The sequence below is a fragment of the Patella vulgata genome, chromosome 5 (assembly GCF_932274485.2).
Source record: "Patella vulgata chromosome 5, xgPatVulg1.2, whole genome shotgun sequence".
Taxonomy (NCBI): domain Eukaryota; kingdom Metazoa; phylum Mollusca; class Gastropoda; family Patellidae; genus Patella; species Patella vulgata.
This window is the reverse complement of record NC_065883.2, coordinates 49608052-49624496: the sequence shown is the minus strand read 5'-3', so window position 1 is coordinate 49624496 and position 16445 is coordinate 49608052. Positions and strand designations below refer to the sequence as shown.

At 37.6% G+C, this 16445-nt stretch overlaps 1 protein-coding gene across 4 annotated transcripts in view; it reads right to left on the bottom strand.

Moving 5' to 3' along the window:
- Window positions 1–16445, bottom strand: part of LOC126821186 (probable mitochondrial glutathione transporter SLC25A40) — an 80347-nt gene that overhangs the window by 62716 nt on the left and 1186 nt on the right. The window lies entirely within an intron of this gene.

The following is a 16445-nucleotide window of genomic DNA, read 5'->3' as shown; positions in this document are numbered from 1 at the left end:
CCTAAGCGGAAAATGCTCATCTTCGAACTCCATCAAGGTATTGACCTAATAAACACCTACACCAAGTTTGAACATTCTGGCTCAATTAGAGAGAGAGTTATTTTTTCCCAAAAAGTGTGACGGACAGACAGACGGACGGACGAACCCATTTTAATAGTCCCCCGCCTTTCGAAGAATATTACAATTACGTGAAGGCCTTGATAAGATGTACAGAGTCAAAGCGAGATGAAGCCTTCTATTGAAGATGATATCTACCAGCAGTTTTCAAAAAGGTCATATAATTTAAACCTCAATGGTGCTACAATTGTGAGAGAGGTAAATAACACTGATAGTTATTTTCGAAAATCATTGAAAATCAATAGTATTCTTCCTTTCAATACAGCGGATAGACAACCAATATTAATTTCAGAAAGGTTAAAAGAGGCAAGTCTCTAACTCAATATCATCCACAGTCTTCAACATTGCAAACACGACTCATTGGTCACTTTAAATCAACAGTGATGTTGTTATCTTACAGTGAAAAGATGGGCTTCTTATATCCAATAATTAAGACAAAACGAAAATTTTAAAATTGGCACACGAATCGCATGCCAGAATGTTTTTACATAAAGTAAAACAAAAAAATAGAGATGGAACTAGGTGTTCGATTTTAATTTGGAGACAATTTTTGGATGCGCCGAGGTCGGAAATGTGAGGGTAGCCGAAGTTTAGAAGAGATAGGTCCATAGGGGGATAGATGGATTCAGTCGGTTTGTGGTGTTCCTCAATTGTATTGGTGACGATAAAGCTGACACCATATTTCGTTCTTTTAAGGAAGCGATAGGAAAATATGGGACACCTTTAAGAGTTCATTCCGATCAGGGTATGGAAATCTTTAAAGTTGCAGAAAGCATGTTGCAATTACTAGAACCTTCTTCAATGATCACTGGTAAGAGTACGCACAATCAGCGAATTGAGCGTTTGTGGAGAGACGTTTTCAAAGGCGTACTGGCTTTTTACCATGAACTGTTTTATTTTTGGGAAGAGCGCGGAATCTTGGATTCTCTAAATGAAGTTCATCTGTATGCTATTCATTTGTTGTGAATAAATAGTAAACTGGAAATCGGGAAAAATGCCTGGGCACGCCATAGACTGAGGACAGTTGGTACATCACCACTTCGTCTTTTCCTGGCTGGATCATTTAATTTATCTGTACCACCAGTGCCAATGTCAGAAGATAATTCGCACTATGGGGTAGAAGGGCAAGTCGACATTGATGTAAATGATAATCCCCGACCTCAATTAAACCCAATTAATTTAAATGTAGCACCAGATTTTGAACGTGGATTATTTTCTCAGTACCCTGTAAATAGACTGTCAGAAAATCACGGCATCGACTTGCATATGGATGTTGTAAGGTATCTTAATAACCTAGAAATTGACACAAATGGGTTGCAACGAATATAATAATGTAATATGAATGTATATAAACTCATTTACATTCAATCGTTTCCGTTTTTCTCTAATTTCAAATCAGTTATGTTCGGCGATAGTATTTATTGTGCATGCTCTCCAGATAAGAATATGGCGTATCCGTTTGACATGACTAGAGGAATATTCTAGTCTCGTTCTTCGAGTAACTTATTACACACAAATGGCGCTGAAACACATTATGGAACACAATTCATGTACCAATGGTAATTTGTTTATATTGTCTTAAATATCGGATATCAGAAGCACAACTTTTCCCGGTAAGATCACAACATTGTCGATTCTATTATATTCAAAATTAATCAATAGGTTTGGTAAACTGCAATCCTCTAAAACTTTCCGAATCCACGCCATGTTTGCTTAGGGATTGTGAGTTATCCCCCTTTAGACTTGATAACCTGCTCTTAATGACTTCACACTTGTCCTACGTCACACGCTATCAGTAGGCTACTAACAATGTAAATAGTAGTTATAATGATAATTCACCGCACGTAATCAAGAATGCACATCACGTAATGCCATAACCACATCACATAACGGCTTAGCCACATCACGTAATGACATAACTAGGGTTGTGACGATACAGAGTCGGTTTGTATCGTGATACAGAAGGGAAAATATCGCGATACAATATCTTTACCAAATTAAGAAATAAAAAACCCAACAAAATAATAGTTTTCAACCGTTTAATTTAAGATAACATTATTAATATTTTAAATCTAATAACAGAATGATTTTAATAGATGTATTTTCATCTTAATATGTATGGGCCATGTTTACAGTAGTTTACACATACATGTTTTTAATTATTTAGGCACATATGCCACAAATATTTAAAATTTTTTGTCTGCAATGTTATTCTATCACTTAGCAACCTTGCTCTGTTACGTCCGTGTCACGTGACCGATTAAATTTATTAAAATTATCAGGTCACTAAATTAGGGAATGTTTATAAATTATAAGTGCAATATTTTTATTGAACTATAACTTTTTGGTTTTAAAATGTAGTAATTTATTATGACAGTTAAAAAGATAAAATAAAACTTCGACTTCGAGGCATTCGGCAAACCTCAGTAGTTTCCGATACCCTACATCGGAAACGAGATCAAGTTTTCGAGGTATAACTCCAAGCTATAAATAGGTCAGTCACAAAGCACTTAACTATTTGATTGGTCGATAAGACGGGAGTTTCCAATAATGTCATTACCGAGATTGATTTTGTAGTCACACGCAAAAAAGCTGTTATGCCGTCATCTCACTCATCACATAGAATTCGTGTTATCATTACTAGGTCAATATCAATATTATTTGGCTCTCAAACAGAACTGTGTTTACTGACTTTACTAATTTAAAATAAGCATACTATAATTGAACTCGCTAATAATTGATGAGGTTTAAAGCACGGACCGGGCACTACTTTGTTTTACGACTTAAATTGTACGAGAATATCCAGTCCGTAATGTCGTTAGAATGTGTTGTTCAATTTACGACTGGCTAATTTATCTAGACCGTGTGGCTGACATCATCACTCAGCTGATATTTATTTTTGATTACGCAGGTATATAACGGCGATATAATTGACAATATTGCCATTGGTAAATTTATTACTACCTGCGATTTAATTATTATTTTTTTTCTATGGCAATTTCGCGAAAAACTAGGGTATTTGCCGCCGATGTCGTTGTATCTTTTGATCATCATTTGTTGTATCACAGTATACCGATATTTCAATATTTTGACGATACAAATACCGGCAAATTTTTATATCGCGGTATATCATACATACGGTTATCGTCACAACCCTAGACATAACCACATCATATAATGATATAGCCACATAGCGTAATGACATAACCACATCACGTAATGACATAACCACATCCCGTAATGACATAGCCACATTACGTAATGACATAGCCACATCACCTAATGACATAGCCATATCATGTAATGACATAGCCATATCACGTAATAAAATGTGCAAATGACGTAATGAAATAACCACCTCATGTAAGGTCGACATCACCGCATGTTATGACAAAATCACCGCCTATAATAACAGAACCACTAAATGTAATGACAGAACCACTGCATATATTGTCAAAATCACCGCATTTAACGATAGACTCACCTCATGTAATGACAAAACTACATAATCATCTAAAATATAGCCACATAAGGCAGTAATGGCGTTCCATAAATAGTTATGGACACTTGACATGCTTTGAGTATGTTCACAGATGAAGAACTTATCGCCCCAACAGAACCACTGAGCTGCTCGTGCGACACGCAATAGCGCCATACACATGGTAGGGGTTCATTGTCAAATTTGACACTTCAAGGAAGGGTTGATGAAAACTGCCGTGTGCTGGTTTATACTATCCATGTTTGCTTTCCTATCAGTTCTTGCATAAGATTTACTGTTTAGCGTATCTTTGCTTTACTGTGTTACGTTTAATTTGAAATGAGACGTCTTCAACATGATGAACGTCTACGTGCTATTGGCATGCTCCAAATGGGTTCTACACAGCGAGCAGTAGCCAACATGCTTAATGTGTTACACAAGCCCAGGATCGATACATTCGTACACAGGTCCTGCAAAATGGAGGACAAACGGCCAATCAGCTTTCTGTAAACTTGTACCAAGTTACAGGAATTCGAGTTACAACTCAAACAATCAGAAATCGGCTACATGCAGCCCATTTGCATGCGCGATGACCGCATGTTGTGCCTCCATTAACTCGCCAGCACATGGCAAACAGGCATCAATGGTGTAGGCAGCGTAGAAATTGGGGTAATCGTCGATGGGCGCATGTAATTTTCTCAGATGAGTCCAGATTTACTCTGGATTTCACTGATAGGCGTGCTCGCGTTTGGAGGCGTGTAAATGAGCTTCACGCCAACGTTAACGTCAGACAGCATGACAGATTCGGGTGTGAGACTGTTATGGTGTTGGGAGGAATCACCATGTCTGGCAGAACGACTTGCATATTGTTCAAGGAAGGGTCACTGGTGTGTACTGTCGTGACCACATCCTGGCACGGATAGTTCTGACCTTTGCTCAACGTGCAGGTCGACGTTTCATCTTTCAAGATGATAACGCCCGTGCCCACCGCGCTCGTTTCGTGAGTGAATGACTACCTCAAGTGTCACCATATTGTCCATATGCCTTGGCCAGCCATGAGTTCTGACCTTTCCCCTATAGAGCATGTCTGGGACATTATCGGGAGACGTGTTCGTCGACGTCAACGGACACTGCAAGAATAGGCCATGGCACTGCAAGAGGAGTAGGTCAGATTGCCACAAATCGTGATTGGATGGTTGATTAGGAGCATGCCACGACAAATTGCTGAATGTCTGAGGATTGGTGGAGCAATTACTCATTATTAAGACAAAAATCAAAAACGTCCATTTTCACTTTTGACAGTGTATCTCTTTGCCTATATGAAATGTTCATGTTCATGTTTAGGCAATTGGCCTGTTATTAACATACACTAGTTACCTCTAATAAAAACAGCAGTGCATTTCCGCAGTTTTGTATTGTTCGATGTTTTGAGCGCACCCACAACTTCAGCACTTCCAACAGGATAATGCACGTCCGCATACCGCCCACTTTAGTATAGACTACCTGGCTGCTAACAACATCAATGTCTTGGACTGGCCAGCCATGTCTCCGGACATGGCACCGATAGAACATGTCTGGGATGAGATTGGACGCTGTCTGTATCGGAGACCACAGATGCACACCATTGCTGCTTTAGAAGCTGCTCTTGTCCAAGAATGGAACAATTTGCCCCAAGCCTTCTTTCAAACATTGGTAAATTCCATGCGACGTCGCTGCACAGCGTGCGTAAGGGCCCTTGGAGGACACACGCGCTACTGACATCTGTGTCGTACTTTTGGTTTTGACCCCTCTGACTTTGTACCGTTGATTACAGATTAAACATCCAGAAGTGTACAAATGTGTTGTTATTGATGTGTTCCCATTTGAATATTGTTCACAATAAGAAGCAAAATAAATAAGATATGTTTACAGGATCAATTTGTTATCCAATAAACTAAGTGATGCGTTTTCCATGGCGCTCAGTATATGATTGTGCCAACTTTTACTAATAATTTTTGGAAAGTTTATTTAATTACCTTTCAGAATATATTTAGTTGGATAGTCAAAATTTTGTACAATGGTCAGAATTTTTGCTTGGGATATTAACAGCCTTTCCCTTTAAAATATTCTTAAAAATTGGTTATGTTTAGGATGAGACCACACCTTTTTAATATGATTGTGCCAACTTTTACTAATAATATTTAGAAAGCCTGTTTAATTACATTTTAGAATAGGTGGATGCTCAGAATTTTGTACGATGATCCAAATTTGGACACAGAATATTAACTGTCTTTCCCTTTAGAATATTGAAACATTGGCAGTGTTCGGGTTGAGAGTGCACCCCTTTAATATGATTGTGCCAACTTTTACTAATAATATTTGGAAAGCTTACTTCATTACCTTTTAGAATATATATAGTTGAATGCTCAGAATTTTGTACGATGATCCGAATTTGAAGTTCGAAAAAAATACAGGTCTATCTTTACATTTAGAATATTGAAAAATTGGCCATGATCAGTTTGAGAGCGTGCCCGAATTTTGAAATATTGGCAAGTGTTCAGGTTGAGAGCGCACCCCTTTAATATAATTGTGCCAACTTTTACTAATAATATTTGGAAAGCTTATTTAATTACCTTTCAGAATATATTTCATTGGATCATCCAAATTTTGTACGATAGTCCAAATTTTGACTCGGGATATTAACAGTCTTTCCCTTTAAAATATTCTTAAAAATTGGCTGTGTTCAGGTTGAGAGCGCGTCCCTTTAATATGATTGTGCCAACTTTTACTAATAATTTTTGGAAAACTTATTTAATTACCTTTCAGAATATATATAGTTGGATGTACGATGATCCGAATTTTGACACGGAATATTAACTGTCTTTCCCTATAGAATATTGAAACATTGGCAGCGTTTGGGTTGAGAGCGTTCCCCTTTAATATGATTTTGCCAACTTTTACTAATAATATTTGGAAAGCTTATTTATTTACCTTTCAGAATATATTTACTTCGATCATCAGACTTTTGTAAGATGGACTGAATTTTGACTCGGGATATTAACGGTCTTTCCTTTTAAAATATTCTTAAAAATTGACTATGTTTAGGGTGAGAGCACACCTCTTTAATATGATTGTGCCAACTTTTACTAACAATATTTGGAAAGCTTACTTAATTATCCTTCAGAATATATGTAGTTGGATGCTCAAAATTTTGTACGATGGTCCAAGTTTTGACTGGGAATATTACTGGTCTTTCATTTTAAAATATTGAAAAATTGGCAGCGTTTAGGATGAGAGTGCATCCCTTTAATACAATTGTGGCAACTTTTATGAATAATATTTGGAAGGCTTATTTTATTACCTTTCAGAACATATGTAGTAAGATGCTAAGAATTTTGTACGATAATCCGAAATTACACCTCAATTCTGAGCTAAAGGAATAGCTTAATATTGTAGTAGTGTACGGTATAATATATTCTACTTTCATTTTATACAAGTATCGTTGGATTTTATTGGTTGATAAATATAAATGAGTTTGGGCGATTCTGGTGTTTATTCTGTATAGGTTGCCAACGAAATGGTTGCCAGCTTGATTGGTTGAATCTGCCGCTAGGCGAATAGGTTGCCAACTTGTGTTCGGTACTGAAGCGATTTCCCAAATGAAGGAAGGTTAGATAAGGGCTATTGAGATCGACATGTACCCATCAGAAGACTATAAAATACTGGTATATAAAATCACCTGGTCTTCTAAATAAGCCACCGTGATACCCATAAAATCATCTAGTCTGCTAGACAGGCGGCCATTTCTAATCTGCAATAAAACACACCCCACTTCAGCTAATCCACCCTCTTATATATCGACCAACAGCACGTGCACTCCAAGATTATACAAGAGTTTGGGCGATCCATATAGTTAGCCCAGTTTAGGCAACCCATCAATGGGGTTGAGTTTGGGAGAGCCAAACCTACTCTCAACGTTAGAAACCTGTCAAGTTACGAAATCACTACACACCTCCCAATTTTATTAGGCCCCCTTTGTACAGCAGGCTGAATCAAAGATCTGCCCAGACTAAAAATACACACATTATAAACAGGACAATCCAACCAATCAGAAACAAGAATGATTATTAGAAGACACCACCTTCGCTTGAACTCTACTGTACAGAAATAATATCAATGATTTCACCGTAATTCAGAAGGGGTGATCCACCTGAAGAGCTGATACTCCCGTGACATCTCCACATTCGACTCCATGAACAACAAATTAAACTTTGTAACAACTGCTAAACTTAATAAATCTCAAAATTTTCTACATAACATCTCAGTGACCACACACACACACACACCTCAAATACGCATATCTTGTATAAATAAATAACTACATCTGCACTTGATTCAAAATGAACTATTCATATACTGGAATAGACCTCATAAACTACTCCTGTTCAAAGTTTAATTATCTCTGTCTTACTAGGTCCCCTTCTCCATTTCTCCGCAGTATCTAAATGGAATTCCCTAGGAAAGCGTTGCAGACTAAAATTGGTACTGATCCCCAATCAAAATCTGGATTAAACATGGGATTGCCATCTCCACCGACACTCCTTCAAAACACCAACGATAATCTTTCAAACACTGCCAACAACTATCAACAACTCTGACATTGTTAACTTTGCTACCACCAATGATTCTTCCTCCACTGCCAACAACGGTGACAACAATAAAACTATCGATGATTCGGTCACCAGACGCTATTCTTTCAAACACCAAAGATTCTTTCATACACTGCCAACAACTCTGACATCGCTAAACCCAACTCTGACATCGCTCAACCCACCGATGATTCTGACACCAGACGCAATCAAACCCTTACGTACCTCTTTAAATGTTTTAATAACCAACACCTCCTCATTGGACAAAACTACGCCCATAATCTTATTCCCTATTTTAGACCTAGATAAGACAAATGAAATGAAATGGGGTTTAACGTCCTACTGTTCTGCTCCTATGCTGGGCTAATGAAGACGGGCATACGCCATACAGTGTGCTGTGAGGGAAATTTTGCCCGGGCAGCGGCACTATTGCCTACCCTTATATCGAATTCCAACTGTCAAGGGATCTTTTACGTGCATTCTAATGTATACATGGGACCTCGGTTTTTCGTCTCCCTAGACAAGACAGGTTCGAAACAAGAAATGTTCGGTCTAATAGAACCACCTGACAAGTAGATATCATCTCATTGGATACAATCTAACGTACCGTCTGACGACAAAATATCATCGGTCTGAATACCATTTGACTGGACAACATCCGACTGAAACCATCCAACAACTGGTTATCATTTGACTGACTACCAACTAACCGTCTGACGAAGTGGATACCATTTGACTGGACACCATCATCAGCCGATTCCATCTGACCAGATACTATTCAACTGGACCCCATCAGGATGGTCACTACCCGGTGAATGCCATTTGGAACCCCATTTAACTCGGCATAAAGATTGTACACTATTAAATGAAACAGGATCACGCCAGGACGAGGCTATTACTTCCAATTATAAACTAAACCCAAAATACGTAACTATGAAAATTAACTCGATTCCCCATTAGTAGAAACAGAGTCTCTAGCTATTTGGTTAATCTAATACAATCAGTTGTTTCAAAAGACTGCCCCGAGCAAAACTCTAACCTCTGATCTCCGCCCATTTGGAATGAGTTTTTAAGATGAAATACACTGTACCAGTTAATAAACAAAATTTCAATCGCACAGAACAAACGACCAGAAATAAAACCACAATATTTTGTCTCCTTCAAAGAAAACCGTTTGATTGGTCAATTGAACCTACCCCACCCCCCAAGGCAGAATTCTTGAATAAAAAACACCGGAAACTATGTGAACATGAGAAGGAAAGGCTAACTCGGTGGCGCCTTTTAGACTACGATTATCCTTCAAGTGGGGGTTATTCTTAGATAAAGATAGGTTGCCAGGCAACGAAACATACGCCCACAGCAGCTAAATCGTCCGGGCAGTCAACAATTATCGCATAATATTTTTACTTTTTTCGGTAATGAAACATTTATAATACACTAAAATCTGATTAAGAGTAACAACTTATGAAGTAATTATCAGAAAACCATTAGAATTTGTTTGGTTTTTATAAAGTTCTGCCCCATGCTAACGTTTAGTATACAAAACTTTTAATATCGTGGATTTAGCTGTTCAAGTCATAAAAATTTACTTGTTCGTATCAAGATCTTAAGAGCCATTCCACGAGAAAACCATGCAATATCAGGCAGATGTTCGAAGGTGGGGATCGGCCGATTAAGTTCAGGTTTGGTCGACCCATCGAGCCTACTCCCCAGCCAAAATCGCCAATTTCAGAAATCAACCATTTCCGAGATACAGGCCGATTACGTTTTTCGGTTGATTTTTGTCATTTTTAGGCCAAATTTTAGCTATTTTTGTCGCACTACTACGGCTGTTGCATGACCCTGCCGAACTAGGTTTTGGTTGTTCGTGATAGTCGGGGTCTTACCCTATCACATTATCATGGTCACCCGGTTCAAGTTCATTTTCCATAGGTGTCAGGAGACTACACAAGATACGTGTCTGAAGATACCTAAAATGTACCCTATCTTCAAATCGCGATAACTCCGCTGGAGCAGGGTTTGCGATAAAAATTAAAATCAATTTATTTGCAGCTTGACCAGTTCTAACAACATAAGAAATAAAATCGTTGTCAACTAACTTGCATGAGTATGAAAATTTGTGTCGAAAGTTACCAAAAACTTTAGTTTTGATTGGGATACATCAGCGGATTACTCAGGTACCCAATCGCCAATATTGTTATTCAAAGGGTCAATATATCAACTCCGGCTCCCCTTCAAACCGCTTTGCCAAAATATTCAGTCTTGGTGTGGTTTGGTATCCAGTCTACAAATCCAAGATGGCGTCTCCCATAGAAAATGGATTTTCGCAAATTCTCGATCTAGAATGTCAATCCTGATTATTTAAACATTTTTTTTTCAATGAAAAATGAGAAATTTCAATTCAAAATTTTGAAAAACAGTCGAGTTAGAGCAGATGAAAGTCGACAATTATGCAAAACAGACCCAATTTCCATGAAAAACGCCTATTCAGTGTTCACCGTGACCTTCATTCATCCGTAATAAAAATAAGAACACCTCGCTATTTTTGTACGCCCACATTCTCATGTGGATGTATATTGTCCGCCCGTCCGCCAATAATTTGTTTATGGGCACTCTACATGTCACAATTTTTATCCATTTTCAACGAAACTTGAAATATAGGTTTATGTCCCTAAGAATTCGGCTTCTGTCGATATTGGTATGTATCGGACCGTAACTTTAATGACTATGGCCCCTGAACTTACGAAAAATCATGTTTTTAGCTTGTGGACACTGCACATGGAGGTTACAATTTTTATCCGATTTTGATGAAACTTAAAAGGTACGTTTATAACCCAATGAACATGGTTCCTTTCGATATTCTCACATATCGGATCTTAACTTCCTGGATTATGGCCCACGATTGTACAAAAAGTCGCGTTTTTAGCTTGTAGCCCCTCAAGAGGTCACAATTTTTTTTTTGATTTTTAAACTCTTATGATGGCAGAGTTCGAATTTCGTGAAAATCGGATCGAAACTGCCGGACAAAATGGCCGCTCCTCGTACGCAAATAGTGTAAAAGTATGTAATTCCATGAGACTTAAAATAATTATGTTTAGATCCCAAAGATCTCGGTCCCTGTCGATATTCGCGCATATCGGGCCGTAACTTTGTGGAATTTGTAATTCCAAGATTGTGAACACTCTAGAAACACAATTTTTATCCGATTGTGATGAAACTTAAAATGTATGTTTATATCCCAAAGATCTCGGTTCCTTTCGATATTTGCGCATATCACATTGTAGCTTCCTGAATTATGATCCCTGAATATACAAAAAACACAGTTTGATCTTGTAGTCCCTCTTAATGTCACAATTTTTATTCGACTTGATGAAACTTTTATATTATATACTTTTATATCCCAAAGATCTTGGTTCCTTTTGATATTGTCGCATGTCGGACTGTAACATACTGGATGATGGCCCCTGGTTGTACGAAAAATCACTTTTTATTTAGCTTGTATCTTGCATGGCAACCGCTTATTCATATTTAATTCCCGTATGGTATTCAAATTTATGTCAGTAATATTCCTACAAAATTACGTGTTTTCGTAATACAATAGAATGAAATTTGCCGATCCGCGCCTGTTTCAATCAAATTCACGCCAGTAATATTCCCCCAAAATTACGAGTCTTCGTTTATACGTCAGCAAATGAAGAAAGGCGTTCGAAATAAGAATTATTTGTGGTGATGTCAAATCATTTTCGTAAAATGGTATTTTAAGACAGAGGTTTTGAAATTTATAATGACTGTCCATTGATTTGGGGTGTTATATACTATTAGGATAATATTAGGATAATTTATAATGACTGTCCATTGATTTGGGGTGTTATATACTATTAGGATAATATGTGACATCAAGGACTAGTTTCTACAGGCTGTCGGTTGATATCAATGGATTAAACTTTCCGGCAATGGAGAAACCACCGAGGTAATCACGTAGATAAGGTTGATACTCATTATTGGATTGATGAAAAGTCCGACAAAAGAGAAGCAATGACTTCTGTTCAAGATTAGATTGGTGAATTTCCCGACAAAGTAATAAGTCAGTCAAGCAAGGCAGATTAAGCAGGTAAACAACGTAGGTGTATAGACGGTATAATACGATAAATACGCTGATCATGTGTCGTAATTACCTAATCAATCCAGCCTATTATCAACAATTATCGGGATGAGTGGTAGTTATACACTCAGTTTACTATATTAATTTTGAAATTCTGAATATTATTCATCATAAATTGATGTCCGATTGGGCATATTCCGGGCCGGACATTTGGAAAATAGTGTAGGACATGTCCGGAATATACGGGCGAAATCCCAACACTTAAGAAACTGAAATTCAGAGGAGAATTCATTGCATACATAAGAGGCTGTTGTCTTTAATCGCTTACTATTTATTACAAATATCGAATCCTAATTAAATTCTCTGATTATCCACTACCCGCATCTTTTTCTGTCATTTTTATCTCAGAAAGTGCTGTACGTCTAACTCTTCATAAAGTTTATCAACTTGTACATCAAGCGCTCAATGTTCGCGTGTGACCTTTGACATCACCCATGCAGAAATTCCTAATCATCGAGCGGTTGATTAAAAGAACCCTTACATTTTTGTCCTGTATACGCTCCATGAGTGTTTTTTGGGGAAAAAATAATTTTTCTAGTAAGATTAGATATCTCTACTTTCCATAAATACCAAAATAACCTTTCTTTTATTAGAAATAACCACCCGATAAATATACTCAGCCAAATTAAAAACTTGACACTCCGGATTTTTGGGACTAGATTTTTAATATTTGGTTTAAGGCAACTATTTTAGTGTTATGTTGTGCACAGACGACCTTGACATCAACAGAAAGCAAGAATACGTCTCGCCGAAAGTCCTTGACATTGATAACGTTCGTGATGTCACAGTACCCCCCAAAATGAAATTCACAGACTTGGAGAACAATCGGAATAAAGTGTTTAGTAACAGTTGTGGCCTCCTCTAGCGTCTCGTACTGCCACACAACGTCTTCTCATGGATCTCAGAACATTAGTAAACACTACCCGAGGAAGATGTCGCCACTGCTCAGCAAGAGCATGTTGAAGGTCCTGCAACGTCAGTGGTGGATTCACTTGCTGACGAACACGTCGACCCAGTTCGTCCCAGATGTGTTCAATAGGATTAAGGTCGGGGCTAAGCGACGGCCAATCCAGGACATGGACACCGGCATTTCTTAAAAAAATTCTGGGTAGCAATTGCTGTATGGGGTCGAGCATTGTCTTGTTGAAACGTCAGTCCAGGCCCATGTCTCTGCATAAACGGAAGAAGAACAGGTTGCAAAATCTGATCCCTGTACTGGACAGCATTTAAGTTCCCTTGGACAACAACAAGAGGAGAACGTCCATGTGCACAAAAAGAACCCCAAACCATGACGCTGCCGCCACCAAATTGGTCAACTTCTCTGACGCATACTTGAGCGTAACGTTCACTTCGTCTGCGGTACACTCGGACCCTGCCATCGGCAAATCTCAAAGTCAATCGAGATTCGTCACTAAAGACAACCGAATTCCACTGTCTTTGAGTAAATCTTATGTGTCTTGTGGCCCACACAAGTCGGTTACGGCGATGAAGAGTAACAATATTGGTCCATTATAGGGCCTCTGAGCTCGAAGACCAGCAGCCTGCAAGCGATTTCGAACAGTTTGTGCAGTTACCTTTCCACCAAACATCTCTCTACTTGTGGAGGTTGCAGTGACAAATCTGTTTCTAAGATGACGTTATCGTATTGCTTGATCTTCCTGGAGTTACATCACACGTGGCGCTCCCGCCCTTGGGCAGTCGGCAATAGTTCCAGTTTGAAGCACTCTCATTCTAAGATTAATTATTGTCTGGCGTGAACAATTAAAGGCTCTTGCAACAGTGACCACAGACTGACCAGCGTAGAGCCTACCTATAGCACGTAGACGTTCTACATTTGAAAGGCGCGGCATTTTCTAACAAAGATGAAAATAACAATTTTAATTTGTTTTTCCAGTTCAAGTTACGTGTGCATGTTCAGTTTAAGCAAACTTGCATCGATTGACCTCACGAGTTTGTGTTTTCACATGTTTTTCAGGTTTTTCATCTTTGTATGCTCAAAAGTAACGTGATCCACGTGACTTTACAATTTTATGAAATTAAAGGCTTCTTACTACTTACTATCGTTAGAAACACTTACCAGAAAAAAAAATTTGTTGAAATTCATCAGTGTCAAGTTTTTAATTTGGCTGAGTATACTTTTCTGGGAACCCATCTTTAATATACAAAATTCCCAATAATACAATTAGAGCCATCCTTATATTTATTCCCAGCTACCCTGACGTATTTAGTTGAAGAGTGGCTTACGTCAAGTAATAACGATAGGTTGCCAGGCAACAAAACATACGCCCACAGCAGCTAAATCGTCCGAGTGGTCGTCAAGGGTTGTCGCATATTTATTCCTTTGTAGGTAATTGGGGGCCTTTACAAGACAGTTCCATACAGATCAGATTATAAATTTTGTCGTTTGAGGGTTCACAAGGTTCTACAAACTGAAACAAGGGTCTCAACTCTGGAAGTAATCTACAGAAAATGTTGACATTTGACAGGCTTTTTCGTTTTACTAATTTAAATAATGCATATAAATTTCATACAGATCACATGATCACTTTTGTCATTCAAATGTTCACAATCGCCATAACTCTAGAAATTATTGATGGAAATTGCTGAAATTCAATAGACCTATTTCACAAATATAAATGATGCATATAAATTTCATACATATCGGATGATAACTATCAATCATTAACAAGGTTTACCAAAGTGAATAACTCTAGAAGTAATTATTGTAAATTGCTGAAATTCAATAGGCTTTTTTTGTTGCACTAATTTAAATCATGCATATAAATTTCACAAAGATCGGGTTATAACTTTTTGCGTTCACAAGGATCAATAAAGTGAAACAAGGTCCATAACTCTAGACGTAATAAACGGAAATTGCTGAAATTCAATAGGCTTCTCCGTTTCACTACTCTAAATAATGCATATAAATTTCACAAAGATCGAATGATAACTTTTGGCGTTTGAGCGTTCACAAGGTTCAATAAAGTGAAACAAGGGCCATAACTCTAGACGTAATAAACGGAAATTGCTGAAATTCAATAGGCTTCTTCGTTTTAGTAACCTAAATAATGCATATAAATTTCAGAAAGATCAGATGATATCTTTTGATGTTAGAGCGTTCACAAGGATCAATAAAGTGAAACAAGGGCCATAACTCTAGACGTAATGAACGGGAATTGCTGAAATTCAATAGGCTTCTTCGTTTCAGCAATCTAAATAATGCATATAAATTTCAGAAAGATCGGATGATAACTTTTGATGTGACAGCGTTCACAAGGATCAATAAAGTGAAACAAGGACCATAACTCTAGACGTAATAAACGGAAATTGCCGAAATTCAATAGGCTTCTTCGTTTCAGTAATCTAAATAATGCATATAAATTTCAGAAAGATTGGATGATATTTTTTGACGTTAGAGCGTTCACAAGGATCAATAAAGTGAAACAAGGGCCATAACTCTAGACGTAATAAACGGGAATTGCTAAAATTCAATAGGCTTCTTCATTTCAGTAATCTAAATAATGCATATAAATTTCAGAAAGATTGGATGATAACTTTTGGCGTTAGAGCGTTCACAAGGTTCAATAAAGTGAAACAAGGGCCATAACTCTAGACATAATAAACGGAAATTGCTGAAATTCAATAGGCTTCTTCATTTCACTAATTTAAATACTGCATGTAAATTTCAGAAAGATCGGATGATAAATTTTGGAGTTAGAGCGTTCATAAGGTTCAATAAAGTGAAACAAGGGCCATAACTCTAGATGTAATAAACAGAAATTGTTGAAATTCAATAGGCTTCTTTGTTTCACTAACTTAAATATTGCATATTAATTTCACAAAGATTGTATGTTAACTTTTGGCATTAGAGCGTTCACAAGGTTCAACAAAGTGAAACAAGGGCCATAACTCTAGACGTAATAAACGGAAATTATTGAAATTAAATAGGCTTCTTCATCTCACTAATGTAAACAACATATATCAATTTTAAAACAATTGGATGATAACTTTTGGCATTCACAAGATATGGTGGACGATGGACGGACGGACGGACGGACCG